Source organism: Peromyscus maniculatus, chromosome 15, assembly GCF_049852395.1.
Source record: "Peromyscus maniculatus bairdii isolate BWxNUB_F1_BW_parent chromosome 15, HU_Pman_BW_mat_3.1, whole genome shotgun sequence".
NCBI classification, from domain to species: Eukaryota; Metazoa; Chordata; class Mammalia; order Rodentia; family Cricetidae; genus Peromyscus; species Peromyscus maniculatus.
The window spans coordinates 14804441-14816129 of NC_134866.1; the positions used below are offsets into that span (position 1 = coordinate 14804441).

At 41.2% G+C, this 11689-nt stretch overlaps 1 long non-coding RNA gene across 1 annotated transcript; it reads right to left on the reverse strand.

The window, feature by feature from the left end:
* Positions 1-2447: 2447 nt before the first annotated feature.
* On the reverse strand, positions 2448-5453 carry LOC143268746 (uncharacterized). The gene is made up of 4 exons (XR_013044869.1): positions 5294-5453; positions 4381-4547; positions 3006-3094; positions 2448-2808 (listed from the first exon to the last, which is right to left on the reverse strand). It is a non-coding gene; the product is annotated as an uncharacterized LOC143268746 (long non-coding RNA).
* Positions 5454-11689: the final 6236 nt, after the last annotated feature.

The window sequence follows — 11689 nt, forward strand, 5'->3', positions numbered from 1 at the left end:
GCAAACTGGAACACGGGTTCCTTACAGAGACAGACAACACAGCAACTTAAGTTCATCACCAAAACTGGCCTTGAATGCAACATCAGTTTCATATGGTCCCTTTCTGTGTGTCAGAGTTTGATATATGATATATAGCTATTTCATTTATTAAGACATGCCTGCCCCTGCCTCCTAAATGATGGGACTAAAGACATGTGCCACCAGGTCCAACTGGCAGGCGCTTTGCAAACACAGCTATGGTTTTTGCATCATTTGAATTGGCAGTATTTTTTTTCTCTGCCAAGCAGTCGATATTTAAAGTATTTAGCAATGGGATGGCTCTTTAACCGGGCTGTCATTCTTTCCAAACCCTGTCTGCTAAGAGAGAATTAGAAAGGGTAATCCAGAAGGTTTTCATGACAATTTGGTATGCCATTAGTTTTGAAATAAGCCATTTTTCATCATGAGATTATACGCTTTCTGACTTCTTAATGACAGAATTTTCAGTGGTATATGAAATCTCAGAGTCTGGAGCCTGGCTGGGTTAGTACATTGCTCATTCTTAGTCTCCATGTTATTAAGAGCAGTTTCCACTGGGAGCCTTATGTTTCCATTCACATCTGTACTCCAGGAGAGAGATTCCTAGAGAGACTATGATTGGAAAAGAGCACAATCTTGGGGGAAAAAATCCTAGTGTAATTGTATTCATGAAAACAAAAGAAAAGAGAATACATCTTTGTATCTCACCTACCCCCAACTTTCATATTTTTCTGAAATATAAGCATCACATTTGTTTCTTAGTTTATTATTAGTATTATTATTTTAATTTATTTTACAAACCAACCACAGTTTCCCCTCCCCTCCCCTCCCCTAACTCCTTTCTTAGTTTGTTTTGTTAGTGATTTTATATTCCCTCTGGGTTCTCCTCTGGATTCAGGAAATTCACTTTTAATGTTACATATAAATCAACTGGCATTAGCTAACATATCTTTTTCTTTTACTTTCCTCGGATTAGTGTGTTAAAATGCCAAGGGACTAAGGGCAGTCTAACCTGTCCAGTTTTGGAGTCACTTAAGGGGACACTCAAACTTGCTTTCTTTCATTCAGTTTTGTCTTCACAGTTTCCAAGAATTAAGATACTAAGACCTTCCCAAGAAAATGTGACCGTCTCATTAAAACAAAACAAAATGTATACCCCACTAATTGCTAACCAGTGTCTCAGATAATAATCAAAATGAGAAATTTTTAGTTTCAAGTTTCCCTGTACATAGAAAAATTAAAGCTTTAAACCAATTTATTTTATTTATTCAACTTCTAAAATGATGTAGATATTTTGATAAACAAAAAGCCTAAGATCCTGAATTCCAAACACTAGAAAGAAAGATTGTGTATTGGCACCCTCCCAGTCTTTTTACCTTTTAAGCTGTGAGTTTATTCAAATAGAAAATGTTTCAATAGGCACCAAAGACTCCTGGCTGGTAATGGAATGATGAAGCCTTGACACACTAGTTAAGAGTTACATAACCTGGAATCCAGCTACATCATAACACTGTTACTCAAAGAAGGAAGGAAAAAAAAAAGGCACCTGTTTTGCCTTGAGGAAAATATGTTGACTTGTGACACACTTTTGTTAACAAAAGGAGTGACGTGGGAGTGGATGTGAAAAAAAAAATAAAGAAGAGAAAAAAAGAAATTCCCAAGCCTTCACTCTGAAGAGAAAGCAATCTTATTAATGAGAGAGAAAGACTGTGTTTCACTATTTCACTGACAGAAACAGTCCAGCTTTTTGAGTTTTGCTAAGAAAAGGGGATAGCATGTCTCATTAGAAGAGCCTTTTGCACAGGTTGGGGGAACTTGACTTGACAGGTGAACCCCATTAAAAGAAATGACTCTAAGGTTCCATAGCAGCACCAAGCAATCTGTCCCACTCAGCCTCAGCACAGACATCCCAGAATAGAGCTTGCTCTCAGCCGGAACCACCCACTTCAGCACTGAAGTCTGACTAGTATGCAAATTCCCCAGAGGGTATTTAAAATTTTTTTTAAAGCTAAGAATAATAGAGACTGTATTTTGCTTGCTATCTATTCAGCTGCCTTCTCTTCCAGGAGCTGAAATTGCCTTGGTATTCAGAGCAAATTCTAGCTTTTCAAAATAAACACACACACACACACACACACACACACACACACACACACACACACACACACACAATCCCCGACACCATCACAGTAATATGAACTACTAGAGCACATATAAAGAGAGTGGCTTACATTTCTGAGGCTAGTCAGGACATTGTAACAATTCAGTCCTTTATTTGCTGGGTGTCGTTTCCCCACGTTGCAGGTTCTGCTTCTCGTTGGTTCATCATTTCCGTTTGCTCTCTGCTTGCCTGCCTCCCTCCCACTGATTCCACACAAGGCTAAATGCTCAAGAAAGATCAGAACTATAAAAATCATAAACATCTTAAATGCTTGCAATTACCATCCTTTAGAGGTTTATTTATTTTTATTTTTTTTTATGTGCATGATTGTGTTTTGCAAATGTGCCTTACAGGTGTGCTTGGCACCCATGGCGGCCAGAAGAGGTGTTGGTTGTCTTGGAACTGGAGTTGTGAGCTGCCACGTGGGTGCTGGGGATTGAACCTAGGTTATCTGCTAAAGCAGCAAGCACTTTAACCACAGAACCATCTCTCCAGCCCCAGATGCATCGTCTTTGGAACAATTCACCCCTCCTCTGGCTTTGCAGAGCCCTTACACTTCATTTGTTCTGGAGATGAACTGCCAAGGAACTCGCCTGTGTCTTGTGTGTTTTCCTTCTACCTCCATTCATCTGTAAGAATAGTGGGGAGATTAACAGAGGATGTAGTCGGAATGTAAGGTAATTCACAATGCTCCCCACATAGAACGGTTTTCAGAAAGAATCTAGAAGGTTCTACCACACGCTGTTTCCAGACGGATGAGAAGTTCTTAAATGCCATTCCATTTGGTTATAAAAGAATCTTTGTCTGGCTGGGTTTAGAGGCTTACCCTTCTAATCCCAGAATTTGGGAGGCAGGATCTGTCAGGCCAGCCAGGTCTACTGAGAAAATTCCAGCCCAGGACTACACTGTGAGACCCTGAAAAAAAAAAATCCATGATATATTAAAACAAAAAAACATGTCATACATTTCCTGAACTGTGACCCCAATCCTGCAGTTCTTATGGAAGGTAATGAATGGGCTCAAAGCTTGATCAAACCTTTCTTTGGGGTTCAGCAGGGATATCATGACTTTCATAAGACGTGGAATCAATCTGGGATTGGTGCATTGGTCTATGATTTAAAGAAAATTATTTAATATCTCTGTGGTACACATTATCAGAAAAAAAATGGAAAAATATTAACATAGTTGCTGGGGATATTTTTAATAAGTCCTGGCTCATGATGCACAGTCAGCTCTCCATACTTATGGGCTTTGTATCAACACATTGAACCACCCATGGCCTGAAAATATTTTTAAAACGTTCTATTTGTACAGAATCTGCAGACTGTTTTCTTGCCTCTAGTACCTAACTAGCATGCAGCGTGACAACCATTTACATGTATTAGATTTCTCATTTACAAGTGATCGAGTAAACATGTGAAGTGTGCAGGGGGAAGCACACTGGATGTATGGAAATATTATGCCGTGTTATACCAGGGACTTGAACATCCATGCGTTTTGGCATCCGTGGTGACCCTGGAAACAAATCTCCTAAGAATTTGAGAGCTCTTCTGCAGAAAGCTTTGATTCCTTTAAAAAGCTGAGACCCGGGGCTGACAAGACACATAGCGTAGCAAAGGCGCTCCCTGCCAAGCCTGATGACCTCAGTTTGAACCCTGGGACTCACACAGTGAAAGCAGAGCCCCAGCTCCTGTGTGCTGCCCTCCTCCCTCCCGAAGTGAGCCCTGGCATGTGCTTGCACATACAAGCGCAACACACAAGTGAATATACAAGTAAGCAGAATAAACAACTTCAAAGGGCACAAGAGGCTTCATCCTGTCCACTTACTTTGTAAAGGAACATTGAAAAGAAAGATATTACTTAATACTTCTTTGAAAATACAGTGGAAAAGACCATGGAACTGACAGCTCAGTTACCTAAGAGGTCAAACAGCTTGGTGGGGAAATTTAAAATAAGCACAATATAGAGAAAGCATTGTTTTAGGGGCCATGAAAATCCAAGATGGTTTTTCCAAGAATGTTCTAATCATATTACTGAGGTATTTGGGACACAACCCAGAGAACAACAAGTTGCCTTTGCATGTGTTGGGGGATGCGGTCCTTGGAATTCTATGCTTAACTACTTGGTTGCCTTTGTGGCCAGCAAACAGGTTTGACTTCTCCGGGCCTCCTGCTTACCGGAGAACTGGAGGATGAACCTACCTGGAGGACTTGTGGAGAACACAGAAGATGGTGCTTACACACTGCAGTCTCTAAGTACCCCTTGAAGGCTCCCACCACCATCATCTGTACTTGCTTCTGGGGGAGGTGAACTAGGGAGGCCGTGACAGTTCTCATTTCCCTTCATCTGACTTTAAGACACAGATTCTCTTAAAAGGGAAAAATCTCATTTTACAGATGAACTTTGGCCTGCTGCTTATTCATTCTTTACATGTAACCCTTGAATGTGCAGTCCTAACATTCTCGATCACTTCACTCATTCACATACACCCCTACACACACACAAAGGAAAAAAAACAGTGGCTGTCTGCCAGTAACTGGTAGTCATTATATCACTTCAACTCCAAAGACCTAAAGAGTAGCGAAATTGAGTGCAAACCCTCTCATCTAGAGTCCAAGATGTAACTCACCTCAAATCCCCCACATGGACAACTTGCAAGTATCTTAAAGGTAAGATGTCCAAAAGCTAACTTCTAATCGCCTGCATCTTCCCCTTCAGTCTCCTGAGGCTTAGTACTGATTTCATCCTGCAGATAAGCAATCAAAATCATCCACTCTACCCTTGATTCAACCCCCTTTTCTCATGCGGTAGCCCACATGTCAGGCACCATAATCCATGTGACCACTAGAACCTGGATACAGGTTCTCCTTTCACCTGTCTGTAGCTTTCTCTTGTTCAGATTGTAGCAAGAGCCTCCTCATAATTTCTCAGCTTCCACACTCACCATTGGCCAACATTTCTTAACATAACAGCCACTACCACCTTGCTAAAATACAGTGTGATGTTCAACACCCCAGATATGCAATGCGCGCACACACACACACACACACACACACACACACACACACACACACACACACACAGCTTCAACCCTTCAACGAAATAACTACTCACAGGGAGAGCTGAGATCTTCAGTAGACTAGGTTTGATGAAGGGACCAATGGCTCTCAGGTACTCACATGCTTATAGGGATTTATTTTAAAAGCTTCAAGATGATGAGAGAAAAGCACTAACTAGATCAGGAGCTCTTCTGAGTGTGACATCTTGAGTGACTGTCCAGGTCTTACAGCCAGTAGGCCGGTCCTGCCCTCAGGTTCTCAATGAGACCTCCCTCTTACGTCTTCCTCCACTCTCTGGCGTCATCTCTGACGCTATCTTTGTCCTTTCATTCTGCCTACCGGTGCCTGTGGCTGCTGGCTATGCTCTGAAGTGAACTCTGCAGGCACTGGACTGCCTTCGGGCCTTTACTCTAGCTAGTCTTCTGTCTGGAGATCTCCAGAAGCCTTACATCCTCCATGATCTTGCTCTCTTGCAAACGAGGCCATCATTTCTGACCATCTCTTTTCAGACTGCCACCCACCCCCAAACCCAGCTCTTTGTAATACACACCTCGACCTCTTCCACATTTCCTCCTATTTTCTCCTTAGTGCTAATCACCAAGCTATGATGGCACCCTTTTCTGAAATAGTGTGATATTTGGTGTTTCCTTCCATTGAACTATAGGATCTATAGAGCAGAACCTTTCTCCCTTTTGGTTTAAAGTTATATCTCAGTGTAAAGCACACAGGAGGTCTCATTTGCAAGAATGAATACATCAATAGTAAAGGGTACACAAATGAAACCATCACTTAGAAGTGTTTGTATTAAACCCGAGTTAGGCAATACGAGGAGACGCAATCCATTTCCTCCAAACACTGTAACCCGGATCAGATACAGGTTGAAGAGGGATAAGAATGAAGCAGAAGGAATAGCATGGAAGAAGGACCCGTGTGGTTAGTGTCCAAGGGTCAGGGCAGGGCAAAAGAAATGGTAGAAGACCATTGTAGTGGAGGTTTGAAGAGAAAAAGAAGCAGGAAATGATGAGTCTGACATGTACCTGGGATCTGGCCCAGCGGGCCTTTGTAGGCTGGGTTGAGGGCTCAAATCTGTATCCAAAAAGTTATGAGAAACATAGAATGCTCAATCCAGAACCATAACCTTAGGTTTAAGGTGGAGAACTCTGCGGTTGTAGTGAGGGCTGAGAACACCAACAGGGAAGTTCTTTGCAGAAGACAGGCTAATGGAGGTGGTAGGCAGGATGCAGAAAGCCAGACTGGTGACATTGTTATTTAGGAAATCACGAGAACTGATGACTTGACTTTCATTCCTATATAGGATGAGAAGCTCAGGCAGATGCAGGGCTCTTGGGGAAGAGATAAGATCCTCCTGATTACAAGAGGAAAGCAGGAGAGGTCTTTGTGGAAGGGACTGCAACCCTGGAGGCTAGGAGCTGGTGACAGAGACTTGGAGAGAGAAGGGCATGGCTAGGAGTCTGTGACCATTTTAGGAAGAAGGTTGTCTAGACAAATGGCAGAAACCTCAACACATCCTCTTGTTTTCTTGGAGAAGGCGACAGAATAACTTTTCTGAGGTAGTGGTAGGGAACACAGAGGAAAACATCCTTATGTAAGACTGCTGCTGGGCAGTCATGTTCGGAGGCACTTCAGCAAAACCAAGGGGAAGAAAGGGGTGGCACAAAGAGAGCCAAGGGTAAAAGTGAGTTGACTGTGCTGAGGCAGCGTTTTGCGGGCATACTGACAGCATGCAGGAGGTGAGAGGAGAATAACCACCTTGTGCTCAGTGATGGGAAACAAGAAGTTATCCATGATGACTTTGACTTGAGTGTGCTGAGTCATGATGCTGGACATGAAGATGGGACTCCAGGAGTCTCATAGAGGACTATGAACCCTGGGCATAATGACCAAATATTTGATTTCCAAGACCTTAGGTAGAGGATGTTTAAATGATTAGTAGAATAGCTTTTCCATGCTTCTGAGTATCACTGTGAATTTGACTTCTTCAGAGCTCTGGTAACTTCTTAGAGATTGAACTATCTTAATGGGAAGAAAGGAGGGAGTCCCTAATTTTCTCAAAAAATAACCTCTGCTTTGTCTCAGTAGACACAGCAGGCTGGCCTTCAAACCAAGCACATAATGATGAGCCTATTGTGTACCTCTAGATCTTTCTGGACCCTCATCTTCACTGTCCCATTGCCCACACCTAGAAGATGCTAGCAAGGTTCTGGTTTGAAGCTTGTCTCTGAGGCTTTACAGCTCAATGACCTTGAGAAAGCCACTGAACCTCTCTTGAATTTATCCTCCTCCTCTGTAAAGTAAGAGTAATCATGATTTAATTCACAAGGTTGTCATCTGAACCAAATGCCATAATTGATCTAAAGCACAGTATATGGAACATGGTAAGTGATTGAAGAAAATGGATAGCCTGGTTCTCCCCACTTCTAGCTGTATTAAACTGTGCCAAACTCACCCCACTCTCATTACTATGCCCTCCATGTTGCTTATCTCTGAATGCCATCCTCCACACCTTGAGTGTCTGTAACCACCTACTCATTCTTTTCCTGTCCCTGGCATCTGCTTGTCACGTGCTGACTTATAACTAAGGCTCAATCACTCCAGTGTTCCTCTTTGCTCATGCTAAACTCTCTTAGATCATGTGCCCTTCACCCAGTGGGTTGTGCGGGGCTGAGAATACTCCAAATCTTCTTATCCCTGGTACCTTGAATATTACTGTACACCCAAGGACTCTAAACGCATTAGCTGAGCCCTGAATAACTTATGCAGCATGGCTTATCTTTTCTCCCCCAAACACATTTGCCCTTTAAAGGGGGAAAAAAAACTTTAAATGAAAATAACTTCCAGTTTTCAAATTTCAGGTAACAGAGAGTAAGGTTACCCTGAGTGTCAGGATTATAGTACTGTGGGTGGGTAATAATCCAGAACCTTGAAGCTGAATTATCACTGGGAGCATTTTGACTAATAAGGCAGTCCTATATCTTATAGTAATACAATGTTTACCTTATTAATGAATTTAGACTATTTGGCAAAGGAGATATAAATGCTTAATTCTAACATATAAATGAAAAAATACAAAGACTTTCAGGTTGGAGATGAGAGCTAGCATTTTATGAGGTGTTGGTTCTACTGCTTTCCCACTGGCTTCTGCAACCTGAGTTGCAGTCCAATAGTCTTCCTAAAGGATTAGATAGAAATCGAATGGAATGTGTCCTCACATGATCTGCTGAAAATGCTGTTATTTAATTTAAACACGGATAAAATAAAAACAACTAGAAAATTTTTTATCTACCCTAGTGGGCCCAGCTCTCTATGTTCATTTTATTTTAGTAACTCACACAAAACACAAAATTGTTATAATTATATGATATTTTAAAAAACTTTTATTATTATTGCTGTGTGTATATATGTGTGTAATGGGTGAAGGTGTGGGCCTGTGAGTGTCATAGATCATCTGTGGAGATCAGTAAACAACTTTATGAAGTCACTTCTCTCCTTCTACCTTTATGGGTTCCAGGGATGGAACTTAGGTCCACAGGCTTTCATGGCAAGCAATTTATCCACTGAGCCATGTCTCTGGGCCTCTATGTTGTATTTTGAGAGGAAAAGAATCTTGTTATGCACAAGCATGCTTAGCTGTAATGTTTATAGAATAAAGAAAATAATCTGTGCAAGATTGCAAGTTATGTAAGAGAATTTTATTTTAAAAATATTTGCATGTATTTCTTTCACTTAAAGTAGAAGTTCAATTTGAGAAGGAGTTTGAAGTAGTTTTGCTGTATGTCTAACTTGATTGATACTTCCTTATAACTTATAATTATGTCTCTAAGGAAATATCTGGACTTAGCTCTGGCTCAACTCAGAGTTCACTATATTCAATCTTGATTGCTTTTTTTTCTTTCTAAAGCTACCACCCCATCCCATCCCATCCTTGATGATGATATTTATTCAAGCTTGGTTTGAAGGCTGTGGAATAATCTTTCTGTACACTGTGAGTATATATTATTCACATTGGTTAATAAAGAACTGACTGGCTGGTAGCCAGGCAGGAAGTATAGGTGGGACAGCCAAACTGAGAATGCTAGGAGGAAGAAGGAGGAGTCAGAGGAGTCACCAGCAGGGAGAAGCAAGATGGGCATGCTGTACTGAGAAAAGGTATCAAGCCACTTGGCAAAACATAGATAAGAAAAATGGGTTAATTTAAGTGTAAGAGTTAGCCAATAACAAGCCCGAGCTATCAGCCAAGCATTTATAATTAATATAAGCCTCAGTGTGTTTATTTGAGAGCAGCTGTGGGACAGGAAAATTATGCCTACATACCTGCTCAACCTTTGCAGGTCAGATTCACTTACACAGACTTTGTGATTCAAGTAGGAATTCTTCCCATGCATTTTTCTATCTCCCAGTTCCTCTCAGAGGCCTAAACTCATATCCAGGAGAGGTTTCATACCAGCTACAAGCTACCACTCAAATGCAAGACGAGTAAGCCAAGGTTTTTCTGTTTTTTTTTTTTTCCAAATAATTCTATTGTGTTTTACCTAATAATACCTTTAGGTTTTGGCTTCCTTACTTGCACCTTAGGCTATGGTTTTCTATTATTTCTTGAGGGAGTTTCAGGATTATAGAAAAGCTAGAAGATGATTTTGTGTGAGTGTTAAGGATTTAATAAAATCAAGATCCTGGGTTAATAATAGCAGGTAGGATACTTGACTGAAAATAGCAGGCCCAGAAAGAACAAGTCCCCTCAAAAACAGAAAATCAAGTGCAGAAGAAGCTGGCAAACCATGTGAGTACCCAGTCAGTAGTCGATGTCAAAAGGAGAGACCTTTGTGACTTCTAAAGCAGAAGACCCGGTTATATGTGCACCTAACTGATGACCTCAGCTTCCAGCTCTCTGCCAACCCACATTTTGCTTTTAGATTTCTCCCTATTCCTTCAGGGTTTTCCTGAGCACTTGAACCTTAGCTAATTTCAGCTGGGTTTTTAAATATTGGCTAACAAAATAAAAATAAATGTTACTGCTTCAGATGGTAGTGGTGGGGGGTGGAGAAAATGTAGGTACCTTCACCAGTGAGCAAGTGTATTTAAAAGCAGCCAATGGTACTATAAAGGAGACTTTTCTGCATAATTTTCCTAAGTTTTTTTTTTATAATTACATCAAAGAGGGAAATGGATTAGTATATAGTTTAGAGAATTTCTCAGACTTTAAATATGTATAAATCATCTGGAGCTTTTGTTAAATTGCAGATTCTTTTTCAGTGGGTTTGAAGTTGGCCAGCAGATTCCACATTTCTAGAGATCTCACAAGAGATGCTGTGTTGCTGGTCCTTGCTCCACACACAGGGCTTCAGGGGATTTCGGGTAATTACTATTATTCTACACAATTAGATGCAATCTCTTTCTGAAAATGTCTGTCATAGGTACATGTCTACTTTTTCCAGTATGAAGCTCAAAAATTAGTTCTGTATTATACTGTCTATACTTGAATGATTGGTAGTCTTAAGTGGTGAAATGGATGTTGATTATTTCCCAAAAAGAACCTCTACATGATAGCTTTTGGATCTTTTCTCTAAAGATGGCTAAAAACCATTCCTTCCACTCACACATCTACACAGGACTATGGTAGAAATAGGTTAAGATTTAAAGCTTCATGGCTTTAACTTGCCCACAAGGGAGAACTTATAGAATGTTTGAGTTCTCAGAGGGAACAGATTCAAATTCAGTCCTTGCCCTTGGAGAAACACTTATTCACAGCACATTCACTGGATTTAGAAGGTGGGGCCCCCAAATGATCATTCCATGCAAGAATCAGAAGCTCCTTGCATGAGCAGCTCTTACTGGGTCTCTTTCCTACCCATGTTTCACTCTGGAAAGTTTCTGTTCCCACATATTTATCCTTGTCCTCTGTATAAAGGACCAATCCTGATCTCAGAGAGTTTGGGGACTTTAAAACCCTAGTCCAAGCATTGAAGTTAATGAGAACACTGTGGTTTTGGCTTGAGACACAGTCCATCCCTCAACCCCACTTAAGATCAGAAACACATCCCATATTCTATGTCCCTTCACTAAGCTTTGCTTCTCCACAACTGAGTTTAGTCTAGAGCTGTCCATCTCCCACAGAATCTGCTTCCTCATCCTAGTCCCACTGTCAGTAGGAAGGTCCCGTCTGCAGCCCACGCAAGCTTCTATCAATCAGCTTTTACCCATTTCAGGATCCTTTCCCCCTAGACCCATAGAGACCCGTATATCTCATGACATAGAGGCTGCTTGCCTCGATTGGACAGGTTGCCAAATTCTCCAAATGTGAATTTCTGCTGCCAGTCTTGGCTGTGCCCCTGATTTGGCAGGAGTTGGGAGTTTGAGGTTCCCTGTGTTACGGTGTAGGACCATTTCTGGGTCTACTTCCTCCATGACTTCTCTGAATTATTACAAAGTAGAA